The sequence below is a fragment of the Mixophyes fleayi genome, chromosome 11, assembly GCF_038048845.1.
Source record: "Mixophyes fleayi isolate aMixFle1 chromosome 11, aMixFle1.hap1, whole genome shotgun sequence".
NCBI classification, from domain to species: domain Eukaryota; kingdom Metazoa; phylum Chordata; class Amphibia; order Anura; family Limnodynastidae; genus Mixophyes; species Mixophyes fleayi.
Genome location: NC_134412.1, coordinates 3,085,566 through 3,103,291, shown reverse-complemented (window position 1 = coordinate 3,103,291; position 17,726 = coordinate 3,085,566). Strand labels below are relative to the sequence as shown.

Below are 17,726 nucleotides of genomic sequence, written 5' to 3'. Positions count from 1 at the left end.
CACATCCCCTCTTGATACTACAAGATACAGTCACACGACCCCTCCTGATACTACAAGATACAGTCACACGTCCCCTCTTGATACTACCAAATACAGTCACATGTCCCCTCCTGATACGACAAAATACAGTCACACGTCCCCTCTTGATACTACCAAATACAGTAACACGTCCCCTCCTGATACAATTATATACAGTCACACGTCCCCTCCTGATACTACCAGATACAGTCACACGTCCCCTCCTGATACTACCACATACAGTCACAAGTCCCCTCTTGATACTACAAGATACAGCCACACGACCCCTCCTGATACTACAAGATACAGTCACACGTCCCCTCTTGATACTACCAAATACAGTCACATGTCCCCTCCTGATACGACAAAATACAGTCACACGTCCCCTCTTGATACTACCAAATACAGTAACACGTCCCCTCCTGATACAATTATATACAGTCACACGTCCCCTCCTGATACTACCAGATACAGTCACACGTCCCCTCCTGATACTACCACATACAGTCACAAGTCCCCTCTTGATACTACAAGATACAGCCACACGACCCCTCCTGATACTACAAGATACAGTCACACGTCCCCTCTTGATACTACCAAATACAGTCACACGTCCCCTCCTGATACTACCAGATACAGTCACATGTCCCCTCTTGATACTACCAAATACAGTAACACGTCCCCTCTTGATACTACCAAATACAGTAACACGTCCCCTCCTGATACTATTATATACAGTCACACGTCCCCTCCTGATACTAGCAGATACAGTCACATGTTCCTTCCTGATACTACCAGATACAGTCACACATCTCCTCCTCATATCACCAGATACAGTCACACGTCCCCTCCTGATACTATTATATACAGTCACACGTCCCCCCCTGATACTATCAGATACAGTCACACGTCCCCTCCTGATACTACCAGATACAGTCACACATCCCCTCCTCATACTACCAGATACAGTCACATGTCCCCTCCTGATACTATTATATACAGTCACACATCCCCTCCTCTTACTACCAGATACAGTCACACATCCCCTCTTGATACTACAAGATACAGTCACACGACCCCTCCTGATACTACAAGATACAGTCACACGTCCCCTCTTGATACTACCAAATACAGTCACATGTCCCCTCCTGATACGACAAAATACAGTCACACGTCCCCTCTTGATACTACCAAATACAGTAACACGTCCCCTCCTGATACTATTATATACAGTCACACGTCCCCTCCTGATACTACCAGATACAGTCACACGTCCCCTCCTGATACTATTATATACAGTCACACGTCCCCTCCTGATACTAACAGATACAGTCACACGCCCCCTCCTGATATTACCAGATACAGTCACACATCCCCTCCTGACATGAACAACCCTGAGACACCGGGTGTAAATAGTGACAACTACAATTAGATTTTGTAAAAACTTTATGCTATCCTGTCTTTTATTACATAGTATCCAGTTGTATCCAGGATACAGTACAGATGATTATAGGGTGTAACACTACACCCCCACGTGTAGCTATCTGTGTATAGGTGACACAGTCAGACAACAGGTACCAAGTGAATAACAAATTGGAGGTTAATTCTGTAGCACACATGGTGCACACCCCACATCGCCTCCTAAACGGTTCTCCCATTACACAAACACTCATCCGCTCCCCGCAAACGCGGAGAATGGAAAAATTGGAAGAGCTGCGCTGTGCAAAAGTGTAAACATCCCATCAAACTCCAGACACCTCCCTTTTCATAACCCCCCCCCCCCCTCCCGTTCAGTTATTCCCCTCAGTTCAGCCTCGACTATGGTTTAAATTAATATTGAGGGTTAGGGGGTATCAGGACCCCCTTCATTACATGTGGCCCTTTTGTGTGCTTGAAGCTTTGTTTTACATTGTGCAAGTACAGCCTAGAAATGTGCGTTTCCACCATGACTAGAAGGCTTGAGATCCATCCTACTAGAGGTACATGAGATCCATCCTACTAGAGGTACATGAGATCCATCCTACTAGAGGTACATGAGATCCATCCTACTAGAGGTACATGAGATCCATCCTACTAGAGGTACATGAGATCCATCCTACTAGAGGTACAGGATGAGAGCGGATCTCCACACTGCGCCCCTACACTGTACTGTTCAAGAAACGCCCTCATCCCGCCCAACTGCTCCCGTCTGCCGGTGCAAACTTCTGTCCCTTCGCAGACAGCGCCTGTATAAACATATGTGCTTTGGCGGCTGTCTGGGCACACTTGGAGGATTTGCATTGCGCCTTTGGTGTTTTGCGCTTTATAAATGGCCTCTAATGGGTTAGAATGTCTCTGTACGAAAAAATATCTCCCCATAGTCAGTCAGTTCCCTGAAGAGATAAAAACTGATATATGCTGCAGAACATTACATCTCCTCATTTATCACATACATGGAGCTGCCCCTATTACTTTCTCACCACTTCCAAAATACTACAGGGCCGAAATGTCGGAACAAAACAATAACCACAACCTTTCCCAGTGGAATAAGTTGCAGTGCCCAATAATCTTATATGTATATACAAGTACAGCCCTGAGTACACTGTCATCCACCTGTCAGACCAAGCATTCTGACACACACAATGAGCTGAATCTATCCGTGTTGTCTTCACCAGTCACGTGTGACCCTAGATATGAAGAACACAGTGTGCGTGTTGTCATGTAGTGAGATATAATGCCCCCTCTGTACAGCCACAAACTATGAAATGCTGGGGAAAGAATTCAGGACCTGTTTCCTGTTGTTGGTCTTTAAGCAGAGTGACCCCGGATTAACCACCCAGGAAATCTTAGTAACCCCCAACACACTGCCAGTAGCAGATACTCACACTTGTGTTCCGCCTCCCCAGTTCTGTATCGCTGTGTGGGACAATCTTATCAACGTCAATAACTCTGGAAGGCTCAGGAACACCAGCTGATCACCCAATCAGAACCTGTTCTCCTTGATGCGTGTTTATGTGCAAGACAGAACAAGTGCTGTCAGGAACTGAGTACGATGAAATATAACTGGTTCTGCAACCAGGACTTAGATTCCAGTATATGATATTCATAACTTATCTGTATCAGGGGCGTAACTAGACATGTCCGGTCCCCATGGCAAAATTGTGATGGGGCCCCTACATACCATACATACCCACCATGACTCCTGCTTCATCCCCAATAGGGCCCAACAGTGCAAGTTGCACTAGGAGACAACTTTTTAAAATCATTGGGGGTGCTCACGCTCATGGTCAGTGCTCAGTGTACAGCGTTCTGGTATATGCTGGTGCTATATAGATAAATGTTTAATAATAATAGTTGCCCACGCCCAGCCACTCACCAGCCACCACAGACTGCACAGAAGCCCCTGATAATGGGCTGTCAAAGTCGTATAATTGGATAAAAGAAAGTATATTGAATAATATTGTTTTACTGTGTGATTGCGATCAGTACGCCACGTGTCATGACGCAATCGCACAATAAATAACGCACGCATACACTTACACATTCACATATATATATAGTTCATATTTTTAATAGTTCCAATCCACAGTCGTTTATGAACAAATGTTATTGAATTTATAGTTATATATTATAATGTTATGTACACGTTAGTGAGATCTAAGGATCAGGTTACAAGAAACATATCATGTCTACTATCATTCTAATCCCCTATTTATCCACAGACGTCCGGTTCAATCGCCTAAAGGATCGCACCTTGCATATGCTATATATGAATTATAGGGAATAAATGATCAGAATGGTATTGTCTGTGTAATGTAAATGGACCAGTTTAAACTAGTTCTTGGCGGGAAGATTAGTATGCATCTTCTGGAGAGCTGATCCCCACCCTTGGAGGGCATCGTTTGAATTGGCCAAAGACCTGCATTACACTCGACCTTCCTGAAGCCTGAACCTATGGAAACATGGCAATCATCTGTATTGTTTTCACTGTATCACTGACAGTATATAAGCAGGGGCTCTGGGACCAGCATGCAGTCTCTTTGACCACAGACTTCAGGATTGAATGACTGTATGCTGGATCAGGCGGGGCGCAGCGTATGTATCGGCTGTACTTATTTATTGAACTGTTTTTCTTTTGCTTTTGCTAATAAATCGCTTTGTGCTTTGGAACCACACAAATCGCATACACAATGATTAAACGATAAAATAACTTTAATAGGACAGACAAAATGGGATTCCTTGTTTGCAGGAGAAAAGTACAAAGCTGCCACCGATCTCAGTTCTGGGCCGCTTCCTCACCCAGTCTGATCAGAGCACTCACTCGCCAAGTTAGCACCTTCCACGCTGTTGCCCCAGCTTCAGAGGAGGGAACATTCGAGCGTGTGGATTGCTGTGGGGATACAGTAACTGATTATATGAATACTCCCCCTCGCTGGCCTATATAAAATCACTTCCATCTAGAGAGACCTCTGCAGCATTTATAAAACAAGCGAAAGATGCTGCAGAGGTTAAAGCTGAGCTGGCACAATCTGCGCAGCACCTGTCATTGTAATGAGGCCCAACCTCTGACCGATCTTCATAATCAGTTCACAGAACAGACCGTAAACCTCCTGCGACACCAGGATGACCTGGAAAATCGTAAGAGACGTCACAATACGGGCATTAAGGTCTCATGTTGTGTTTGACATATTTTGCGCACTGAACGTATGCAGAAAAATTATAGCCTGGTGTGCATGTGTAGTAGGAAATGCGTATTTTAATGCACAAGAATGGACATATGTCCCAGCCTAAATGAGGCTGTAAGCATCTGAATGAGATCGTAAGGCAGAGAATCTGATTTTTTCACATTCCTCAGAGATTCAACTGCTCAGATTGCATTTGTGCCCACAGGGCGTTGCACCAAGAGATGTTAATGGCGATACCCCTGCATTGAGCTACGCAGAGTCCCTCCTGAAATACCCGAGCAGCCCTCCATTTCCTCTAGTTTCTCGCAGTGCCACATGGTCAGATCACCTAATGTACATAGAAACAAAGGACATTGTCCGGAGATCCTTTTCAGTTAGTAAAGACCCAACCGGATGCCGGAAGATTTAACCATGTTATATAACTACAATGGCTGGAATATTACACTCCTGACTACAAGATGGCTCTTGGTTTACTTACTTAGCTTATGGAACATTGACTATTTTACGTTCTTATTAGTTTTACATGGGAGCAAGTGCATGGGAATAAAACACATCAAAGCAATGATCTTCATAATTAATATTTGAGAAACTCTCTGTACATATCTGTACTATGTAGACCCAGGTCATGCATCATTGATAACTTCCGGTCTCAGGAGGAAGATGTAGAGATAATATAACTTCCCGAGGGATCCAGATATTATATTCATGTCTCATATTTATCTGTGTGTAAATTCATATTCTGTTGAATGGAATTATTAGTAGTCACACGAAACTACATGAGTTTTTGGTTCCTGTTTTTACTCCTGTTAATTTTATTAAAATATTTTGCCATAATATGTATTATATCCACTAAGCATTGTGACTTTCCTTGTCATATTAAACTCCATTTAACAATGTTCTGTCTTTGTGTTCTTACATAAATGTAGCGTGGTTGTTTACGCTACATTTAATCAGGTAACTGTTTAGTTTACAGTAACTGACTGACTTAAGTTGTGAGTGCATTTTACGATAAGTCAGGGAGTAACTGAAGACTTCCTGAAAGTGTAAACAAATCTTAGTGGTGCAGAACTGTGCAGATAATAATGAGATATCATTTTGTGGGAGTTTAATAATTTTTTAGAAAGGCCAGGTAGGTTTCTTTTGATTAACCCTTTCACACCCACACACTGCTCAGGTGAGTCTTGTCGGATCAGTGGGGATTATATTTGTTTAATAACAGGTTGTCCGCTTCAAATAGCTTTGAATAACCCGTAGTTATATAGGAATATAAAGATCCTCCCCTTCCTCCGTGTCTGCACGTGAGAAGCTCGATGGCATGCTAATAAGGCTGTTGATTACTCTAATTTACACAGCTAGCATGCTAAACAGCACGGAAAGCATACTAATTGAGGCCACTGACATTCCTCTGATCCTGCATCATTGAGGTAGGTGTGGTACAGGAGGCTGGCCCTGGATGGACAGGGAGCTGCCTGATATAACATTAACACTCTGAGTACACTTCTATCTGTCCTTACTCCAGGTGAACCAAAGGATGTTTTTGGATACAGACTTCTACTAGTCTATACTTAACAAAACATGAGCTGTAACATGTGTGACCTCCCCTCTTTAATGGATAAATACAGCTTTATGGTAGCTTTTTATGAACCTTTATTATGATCTTCAGAGTTTCATAGTAGCAATGAGATGAATGACTCCACTTAAAAGCCTGACGTACGAAGGAACTTCTTACACTTCCAGAAATATCTGGCACTAGAGAGATAGACCATATTTTGGAGGCCTCATCCCCAGGGGGCTATGAAGAAAAGCAAACAAAAGCTTCTAGATGTACATTATCTTAAAAATAAGACTCAAAGACGGTCATTTAAAAAAAGTTGCATTAATGTGCAGACCTACTTCCTGCCTTTAGGAAAAGGAAGGGACTAGGAGTGTGGTGGTACTGTAGATATTTGGAACAAGCATCCAGCTATGGTCTACAGCAGGAAATAATAATAATCTGATGTGAATAGGTTAGGTGGCTATGCACGGTCTCTGTATACAAGCATCATCTCCCGTTATCAACCCACCCACAGGTCGGGGGAAGCACCATGTTGGCAGATGGAGGACTGAGTAATTACCCTCCTAATATATCTCTGTCATCTCCTCTTCTCCTAGGAACCTTTGGTTGTCTTCCCAGGTGACCTTGGTCCGTCGTAGGACAACAGTAAACAGATATCACTTCACCGTATCGGTTGCTTCTGATGACCCCTCGAAATCCCACATAAGTCTCTGACGGAGCGCCCCGTTCGCTCTCGAATTCTGGACCTCACTTAAATCAGTTCAGCTGCTCTCTGAACATCACAGCTCTTGAAATCGACACATCCACCACCGTAGCAACTGACTTATCTCCTACATATCTCTCCCTTGACTTCCAAGTCCTCTCTCTCTGAACCTCTCTCGATTCCACCCAACCTGGATCCATGTATTTATGGACACTAAGCATGATTTTACAGACTACTTTTCTGAAGTTTCAATTAATGTCATTTATAGTTTTATAGATGGCTTCTTATGTATAATCCATGTTAATAACACGATACATAAGGAGAGCGTACCTCCCGAAATTGCCAAAGAGAGACACTTAAAGTCTAACTTCGCTTTCCTCTAACATTTAATATAGCGTTCTTCCCTGACTAATTAACAATTATTCTAATGGAGCCTCCACAAAACTACTTTACTTTTCAAGATACAGATTCCAAAAGGTCTAAGTCGGTTAATATCAAAGAGACTAATGATGAAAAAAGAGATAATGACTCTACAATTAAGGACTTGTCGCACCCAGAAAGCCTACAGATTCCAGGAAAGTCTTCACTTTAAAGGAAAAATATATTTTCACTTTTGTTTCCTATATATATTCTGTAAAAATAAAAAAGTTTAAAGATAAATTAACTTTGTGTTCCCTTAATACAGCAGTGGGGTTAATCCCAGGACAGGATAAAAACTTAATTCCCCTACCCAAGAAAACTAGTCTCATCCTGTCCTTTGTCTGTATAGCCATTATATATGTGTACTGCTGTCTCTTCCGATCTGTATTATTACATTGTAGGTCCCAGGCTCTGAGGTCCATGCAGCGTTGGCCGAAGTCTCTGTGGACCAGCATGGCTGTATGGATCAACTTAGGGAGACACTTCTCACTTAGCGACATTTATATATTATGTACACTGTGCATGGTCCAAAAATATCACCATTCACGATCAACATCTAACCAGGGTCTACTGGATTTCGATCGTGACTGGAGTAAAATTTAATTCTGAAGATGACCTCGATCTAACCATGTATGTCTATCATCCAACTGTATGGATTGTGTCCATAAAACCCATTAATTTGGCCTGTATGTCACCCAGCCACAAGCACAAGGAAGTCCAACTGTGACCAATGAGTTCTTCATTGGAGCAGACGCGTTATCTCCTAGGGCTAGATTTACTAAACTGTGTGTTTTTAAAAAAGTGGAGATCAAAATCTAGCTGTCATTTATTTAGTAAATTCTACAAAATGACAGCTAGAATCTGATTGGTTGCTATAGGCAACATCTCCACTTTTTCAAACCCACAGTTTAGTAAATCTACCCCCTAGACTGACTACATTCCAGGACGAATAAATCTGACAGTGGATTATGAAAGCAAAACCATGATTCAACCGGGGAAGAGTCTGTACCTGTAGAAATATTTAATCTCCTTCATTTGATATGGATAGAGATAAATTCTATTGCTACGTCTGTCAATGAAAATCTATTGCTGTTCAATTCATGATCCCCAAAATGTAACACTGACCGAGTGTGGCAACATGCATAGTCTTCCTTAACCTCTTTACAGTTGAAAAACACTCAAAGTCTGTATATGTATGCTGATTGCAAAAGCATGTTCTAGCATACATACATGACCGTCATCTATCACTCTGCACTTACACCTGACCTGTAGCTGCTGCAAGTGATATGACAGAAAATCACTAACCTTGGAGAAGCTCAAAGCTTGAACCGGACGCTGCTGCGTGAGCTCGTCCTTGGCACGACCTTACTGCACGTTGACTACGTTCATACGTCCGTTCTCCTCCTTATTCTGCCATTCAAATTGTAAGCTATGGGAAATTTAATTTATGTGCGAACATGAATTGCGTTCTTTGTGCTATGCTTCAGTTTCAAGCAATCGTAGAGCGGGAAAATGCAAAATACGCCACATAAAATAGTCCGCACTGTGGAACGTAAGTCCGAGACTGGAGTAGGGAAAACAACCAGAGAATATTCTGGTAACATTAAAGGGGTATTCCCACTATCAGCTTTGCTCAGCCCCCTCTGAAACCCAGATAAGTACATTGCTGGGGATCCTTGCACCTGACACACTTTCCATTTTTAAATAGCAGCAAATCTCAGTACGTGTATGTACTGAGGACCTCTGCTGGGGACGTGGTGTACTGCAGTTGCAGTTGTGAAATAGAGAAGTAATGTGATGAAAAATGACAATTATTATTATTATATTTTATTTACAAAGCACCAACATATTACGCAGGGCTGACTATGCATTGAGGGTACCATGAACTAAGTAGAAAATATACAATGACATCATCATCATCATCATTATCATCACCATTTATTTATATAGTGCCACTGATTCCACAGCGCTGTACAGAGAACTCATTCACATCAGTCCCTGCCCCATTGGAGCTTACAGTCTAAATTCCCTAACAACACACACAGACAGACAGACAGAAAGAGAGAGAGAGACTAGGGTCAATTTTGATAGTAGCCAATTAACCTATCAGTATGTTTTTGGAGTGTGGGAAAAAACCGGAGCACCCGGAGGAAACCCACGCAAACACGGGGAAAACATACAAACTCCACACAGATAAGGCCATGGTCGGGAACTGAACTCATGACAACAGCGCTGTGAGGCAGAAGTGCTAACCACTGAGCCACCGTGCTCCCGAATAATTGATACATATCAATAAGCATCTGAGAATCATTCACAAACCTCTGATTGCTAGTTCCACTGATCGTCATCATCATCATCCGCTACTTATACATCCCCCTGACCACCCCTGCAAATAAAATGACTATTTCTGCTTTGTCTGAGTCTTTTTCCCAGTCTGAATCCGTACCCCTTCCCTCCCCGTCACACTTCTTCACTTGTAAGCACGAAAAAGTCATCGGTCTGCAGAGCATCTCACTCTGAATCAGGCCCATTATATTTGGTCCGTTTTCACTAGAAATGAGGATATCTTTTATTTTTAATACATCAAAAATGCCTGCAAACCAGTGTAAAATGCATGAGTTTTTAAGTTGGCTTTAAATATGTTTTTATGAGTTTACAATGCACACCCCACAATGCTTTAGTAACGTTCAGCAGGAAGTGCCCACAGATGACATAACTCTATGAAAGTATCAGCACAGGAATCAGGGTTCCCATAAGAAATAATGGCTGTAGTTCCATGCATTCAATCAGACGTGATGTATTTCAAATCAAACATTGTAAACGCACATGAGAAAAGCAATTAGTACAGATCCATTGAAAAACACACAAAAATGCGTTTCAATCGGTTTTTCTCGCTTCACAGAGCTTTAAAAATCACAAGGAAAATGCACAAGTGCATTGTCAATTTACTGACCACTGGCATTCCTGACATGTTATTATTGTATATCAAATATTGTGCAGAACAGAAAGTAATAGTGGCATGTACAGGTAGGAGGGTCTCAGGAATTAATTACAACCCTTATACAATGTGCTGTCAGTGATATTACAGGCACATTGAGTGCAAACTCAGTTATAGGTAATTGGTACAGACAACAGGGCAACATAATTATGTGGATTTTAGACCTTACTTAAACATCAAGCTGGTCTGTGCAGGCAACCCGAGTCTGATGCACTTCTGTCAAAACAGAAAAATAAAAAAAAAGTTAAAATTCCATGGCTGCCACCTTAACATTTACAATAATTTAAAAAATTAACATTCTAAGCTATGAGTATAAACCAGTATCCAATGGTTCCCAAACTCTGGTGTTGTGATGCGTCTACCAGCACAAATTACCCACAATTCGATTTTTTATGATACATCAATGTGTAAATATAGCACTAAATAAAATATATCATAAATAACTGTAAGGGCTGAAAAGCAAAATTAATTACAGTTCATGTGTGTTATGTATTACAATATAGTTTACATATTCTACAATGCATATATTCCAGTTTTTACTGTTGTGACGTATCCCCTCTGTTATGAAACACTGTCTGGGAATCACTGAAATACTGTACATACATCCCAACATTTCTAAAAGAGGGGCACAATTAGGCCCCTCCCATGACCTGGCCAAACCATGCCCACATTAACACAAGGTCACTCCCCTTTTGTGGTTCACTAATCTGGACAGTACCCCCCAATTAGGGACTATTGAGATGTATGGAAATAATGTAGGCATATAAGTCAGTGGATGGTAGATATAAGTAAACAAATCTATCTAAAACATAATTAATTATTAATTCTCCAATTTTCTCAATCTATCCCTCAAAACTCCTTCATCAAATAACAGTACACAGGTGTTTCATGCTAAAAGACAAAACCGAACTTTATAAAAGTGGTGGTCCTGATGTGAAATATAGAGCTGAATATTGTCCCTCCCCCAGACGACTGCTCAATACAGCCATTTTCCCAGGGACTTCATTGTTCTAGAGGTTTAGAGGTCAATTACTTAATTATATATATATATATATATATATATATATATATATATATATATATATATATGTATAGAGACACAGGATTGTGTTGGGTACTATGATTAGCCAAGCAACCGCAGGTAGAGGTACTTTACTGCCGGTGAATGCCCCTAAATCACGAACTACGTGTTTTGGGTCTTTTACTTCATTATATATATATATGAAACGGACAAAATAATGACAATAATAGAACTAACAAAATTCATAGGGTTCACCACACTGACAGCCTACTAAACACTGAGCATACCTGACAGTGGCTTTAGTCACCGATTACCTACAACCGCTGTCCCAGTGTCTGAGCCACACAGTTCATTTTTCTCTGCCACCAGAGCAGGGACCAGCCCAATGTCCTCCTGCTTTATGCAGGTCCTCAAAGTACCAACGCCAGCAGATACTTGTAGTCGTTCACAATGCGATCCTAGAGAAGACTTTTATGCCCATCCTGCTTACTACAGTGGTGTGGTTACCTCCAGACAGCCATTAGATAAATCCCTGGTCCAGAATTGGTGCCAGGTACTAGGGTGGTGAGTGGCTCCAGGAAAATCTGGCTGCTCTTAATGCGGAACAAGAGGACACCCATCTTGCCATGCAATAAAACAGGATGCTTTAAAGTCTCTTAATAATATGAATACAAGAGAGTTATACAGTAATACAATATGAAATCAATGGAATCTGTATATGATCTATAATATAAATGTCTAGTGGGGTGTGTTAGTCTGTCTGTGTGTGTGTGGAAAAAATAAAACCAAGCTGCAGCGCCACCTGCTGGGCGGAGTTATACACTGACCTACTAAATTCTTAGTGTGTGTGGGAAAAAAAATCAGAAAGGGCTGAAATTTGGTATACTAAGATGTTTTTAATTTGTTAATTTAATTTGTTAATTGTTAAAAGTGTTTATAAAGATTTTAAAAAAATATATATATATTTCTTGAAGGAGAAGTGACAGTTGGGAGTGGTTGGTGGTTGCCGGGGGTGACAGTGGGGAGTGGTTGGTGGTTGAGGCCTGGGCTATGGCCCAAATGCATGACAAGAACCTTTTTAACACCTTAAGTAGCTTGATTTGACTAGAATGCATGAGTATCATGCACGGGTTAACGTGTATAATAATATGAGTACAGGAGAGTTATACAGTAATATAATGTGATATCACTGGGATCTGTATATGGTATAATAATATATATACAGGAGATTTATACAGTAATATAATATGATATCACTGGGATCGGTATATGGTATAATAATATGAATACAAGAGAGTTATACAGTAATATAATGTGATGTCTGTGAAGGGGGGGAGCCGCACGCACACACGTACATAGTGCAACTGCGTATGCGTGATTCGCGCAAGCGCAGTCACTTCGGTGATTTTTACTTGAAGTTTCGGACTTCCGACAACAGGGGGACTGTGATACATAGTACAACTGCGCATACGCGACGCACGCATACGCAGTACATAAAGTGCATGCGCATTCATGGCCACACTGCGCATGCACCGACAGCACATGAGCAGTTACATAGCAGAACCCTACTGTGTGTGCCGACACACAGTGGAGAGATCCGCCAGGGGTGATGACATCATCACCCCTGGACACAGGGGGTACCATCCAATGCGTTTCGCCCATGGTAGATTCCGATGGGCTTCCTCAGGGATTATTGTAGCCATACTAGTCATCCTTGCCAGTATATAAAGGGTCCAGCCCATGTTTCCAGATGTTGGTGAATAAATAATTAGCCGAATGTTTGACTGATGTGTAGTAATAAGTACCAGGAGGATCTGAGTACAATTTAGAATTTCAAATAAAGTTTCTTAGGTATATTTCTAGAAAGATTCAAAAATTTACCAAAAATGGTCAATTTCACGATGAGGAAGAGAGACTTTCTGTCCACATGAAATTGGCAATTGGGAGTTACCCCAGAGATCCTATCTAACTTTAAACCAACCATTCACGATGAGCCATTGTCTCTATGTGGTAGGTTTGAAGCAATGCATATAAAAGTAACCAAAGATCAAGGTACAGACGTTCCACAAGGCATGATTGTGGAAAAGTTTCCTTACATTGACACAGCAATTCGCTTAAATGCGGCTAAAGAACCAACGCTTGCAGATGCAGCAATGGTTATAGAAGAGTACAGACAAGATTTGATGAAAAATAGGAAGTCACTGAAGATCAGGGAATATGTTGTGGTAAATGGCAGATCACAAGATAACCGTTACACAACATATGGCAATGTGCGCAGACAGACACATATTACCCCTACAACTCCTCCACAGGAGAAATGGGTGAATGTGCAATGTTATGCATGCCTAAAGTTTGGGCATGTAAGACGTAACTGTCCACAAGGTGTTCGCAAAGAGTATATAAGGGACTCTGAACACCTGGGCAATAACAATGGCCTTAAAAACAAGCCTCACGTTAGAGAGTTTGATGAGCAAACACATACCCAGTCAAAACTGTAGCACTTGAATCAGATGCAAGAATGTGTGTCTCTTGTTAGTACACATACTGGCCAAACAGGACAGTCTCATGTACAGTCACATAACTCAGTGACTCAACAGACACAGAACTCTTTAGAACAGGTAAACAATTGTGACGTACAGAAAACACAAGTAGCAGTTCGCACAGCAGATGTCCCTACTGGAAATCTGGTGCAACTAGATTGAAGGTTAGGGACCCCTAAGGATCTGGCACCAATATGCAATATCATATTGGATTCCTCAGGGAGACCCCCCATAATGGCCAGAATAAAAAGAAGATTTTTGTACTTGCGTTAAATCTCTTTCTCCGATTCCATCTGGGGGACACTGCTACCATGGGGGTGTCTGAGAGCGTTGGAGTTGGCACTTAAATAGTTAACAACCAAGTTTGCTGCTGACTCCTCCCCTCTGCAATCCCACAGACCTCAGTAATACTAAAGTCCCAAGAAAAGGGCTCAACAACACAACTAATTGTAGAACAGCAAAAGGGAGGGAACGCAGTGTCCCCCAGATGGAATCGGAGAAGAGATTTAAAGCAAGTACAAAAATCTTCTTTTCTCCTTCATCCACTCTGGGGGACACTGCTACCATGGGGACCTTCTAAAGTAGCCCCTAAGGGAGGGAATTCTCTGGTCTACTAGCTCGCAAAACACTGCGGCCGAAATTGGTGTCCGCAGACGCAAAAATGTTGAACTGGTAAAACCACGTAAAGGTATGAACTGAGGACCAGGTCGCCACCCTACCCAGCTGTTCTGCAGATGCTCCATGGCGAGCAGCCCAGGAAGCCCCCACCGCACAAATAGAGTGCACCATAAGAACCTGAGGCACAGGTAGATTTCTACACATAAGCAAGCTTAATCATAGATCTGATCCGACGAGCAATGGCCTGCTTGGCGGACGGCCAACCTCTCCTATGAAATTCGCAAAGAACAAAAAGAGAGTCAGTCCTGCAACCAGCAGAAGTCCTGTCCACATAAATCCGTAAAGCCCAGACCACATCCAGACTAACAGAGGAAGAAGGCCCAGAAGGAGCAATCCTTTCTCTAAAGGCTGGAACCACTATCTCATGACTTAAATAAAAACCAGGAACCACCCTAGGCAAGACAGTAGGTACAGTCTTATGAACCGTCCTCTTCTCATAGAACACCAGATAAAGACCCCTACATGACAAGATTCCAAGCTCTGACACACGTTGGTAGATGCAATTGTCAGCAAAAACACCACCTTCCACGTCAAGAAACGCAGATCAGTCGACTCCAGGCGTTCGAATGGAGGCCGCTGAAGAACCTCAATAACGAAGTTCAAATCCCCCGGGGCCAACGGAGAAACTTTGTGAAACTGAACATGAATAATAAATGTCTGCAGGGGGATGGGGGGGGGGGGGGGGGTGAGTGAAAGTGCAGGGGGAAGGGGGGATGAGTTAAAATGTCTGCAGGGGGGTGTGAGTGAAAATGTCTGCAGGGGGAAGGGGGGGTGAGTGAAAATGTCTGCAGGGGGAAGGGGGGAAGGTGAGTGAAAATGTCTGCAGGGGAAGAGGGGGTGATTGAAAATGTCTGCAGGGGGAAGAGGAGGTGATTAAAAATGTCTGCAGGGAGAAGAGGGGGTGATTGAAAATATCTGCAGGGGGAAGAGGGGGTGATTGAAAATGTCTGCAAGGGGGGGGGGGGTGCGGCAATGGCTGTGGGAGGGGGAAAATAAAAATGGCCAATGTGTGTGGGGACAGTATATGACTATAATGTGTGTGGGGGACAGTTTATGACTATAATGTGTGTGGGGGACAGTTTATGACTATAATGTGTGCTATTAAGTGAATGTGGGGCTGTTTGAGGAAAATGAGGTCTAATTATTAAATGTGATTACGAATTATTTAATGCCTGGGATGTTTGTGGGAAATGGTTATTTTTATTAAACATAAATGCTATTTAATTTCTTGCTGAGGTTGTTTGGAGGGAGGGAAATAGATTTATTTATTAAATGGGAATACTATTATTTTAATGTTGGGGCTGGAGTGAGGCCTAATTTTATAACGTGGGTGCTATATTGAGTTAACATCGGTGCTGTTTGGAGTTTTCTAACTTTCATGTACCCATTTTTTTTTTTCAAATAGGACCCCCAACATTCCAGGATCCAGACAAGCAGCAACTGATCTAAAGACACCAGCAGCCACAAGTGGTGACAATGACAAGACAGGTAAGAGAGACCAGGACAGTCTGCCAACTGTCCTGAATTTGGTGGGTGACTGTCCCGCTTAGTCAGGATTTGGTCTGACTGCAAGGACAGTTGGGAGGTATGTCCTACTTCACATTGTACTGCTTGTGAAGGCAGAACTGTGTGCACCTAATAGTAGTGCTCACAGTATTGCCTATGTATTTGTTGAAAATGTGTCTAATAACCATATTACATCATAGGAGCCCCCTGTCTTAAGTGCCTAGGGCCCCCTGAGACTAAGTCCAGCTCTGGTTAGCAGGAGGGAGCGGATAGCTACTACCAGTCCCTGGATAGGACACAGCCTGCAGAGCAAGCCGAGGAGCTCTAAGTCTCATGAGATTTATTAATCTTGTGAGACTAAGAGTTTCTCTGCTCACTCTACAGGAAGTTCCCATCCTGATGGATGTCAGCAGCATCAGAAGCATAGATAAGTACAGTGGACTGGGGGTGTTGTAATGTGCTTCTGGGGTGGAGGGGTGGCATGATAGGGAGGGCCTGATAAATGTAATGTTTTATTATAATGTATGTAATGTATGTATCAATGCCCCATCTTGACCACGCCCCCAACATAATGTGGCCATGCCCTTAGCGGCAACCAGTTTTTTTCATGCTCATCAACAGAGATGGGCCTGTATGCTTAAAATGCCAGGGCTGATTTTTAGTCGCAGTCCGGCCCTGCCTGAACCTTCAAAGAACTCAGTCTTAGTCCCATCTCTAACCCATCCTGAAGAAAGACCAGAAAACGGCTAATCTGAAAAAGGTAGGGTTAGGACCACAGGACAAAAGATCGGCCCATCATCAGAAACTCTTGAACTAGCCACCATTTCAGAGGTTGACAATCTCCCTGGAGAGTCTGATTCGTTGGGTCACCAGATGAAAAAGGGGGACATGACCAATGTCTTAGTAGATTCCACTGGAACGTGCGAGAGTGGAAACAACCGTATGGGATGGTTTCGAAAATGAACCTTAGAATCCCCATGCCCAAGCACATGGAAGGACCAGGGTGACTCAGGATTAACCGTACAGAGAGTTGTAGGGATCTGTAGAGAAGGTTCTGGAAAAAAAACTTCTGAAAATTGGTGTCCATTATTAATCCTAGAAACCTCATCCTCTGTGAGGGCATCAACTGGGATCTGGAATAATTAATTATCCAACCGTGTTGCTCCAGAATTCGAATAGACAGGGTCAGATGCTAATAGAGAAAAGGACCTGATAAGTCTTTGAGGAGACAATAGTCCAAATGTGGAATAATGTTCTCTCACAAGGCACGTAAACGTTCTGCCATTACCCCAATAATCTTTGTGAAAACTCTCTGGGCTCTGGAAAGCCAAGAGGAAAGCCCTGAATTGATAATGGGAGCTTCCTACTGTAAAAACAAAGGACTGATCCCATCCGAAACTTCTCTACTCATAGATCTTGTTTTAGGCCCTTGAGGTTTAGAAATGATCTGTCCTGTTTTGGGCACCAAGAACAGGTTTGAATGAAACCCCCCGAGTTCCAAATATCTTAGGTGTACGCCGCCCACTGATATTTGAATAATTGTAGGTGACTCCCTACCTCCGCAGTCGCGAGGAGAGTAAGGTCCCGTCATGCGGATTAGTATTTAATTTTTTATTATTAATA

At 42.4% G+C, this 17,726-nt stretch overlaps 1 protein-coding gene across 1 annotated transcript in view; it reads right to left on the bottom strand.

The window, feature by feature from the left end:
* ARHGEF10L (Rho guanine nucleotide exchange factor 10 like) overlaps positions 1–2,975 on the bottom strand; it is a 66,463-nt gene extending 63,488 nt beyond the window's left edge. The window contains exon 1 of the mRNA XM_075190632.1: positions 2,883–2,975. The gene's annotated coding sequence lies outside the window, so the exon portion shown is untranslated. The remainder of the gene's footprint in view (positions 1–2,882) is intronic.
* Positions 2,976–17,726: the final 14,751 nt, after the last annotated feature.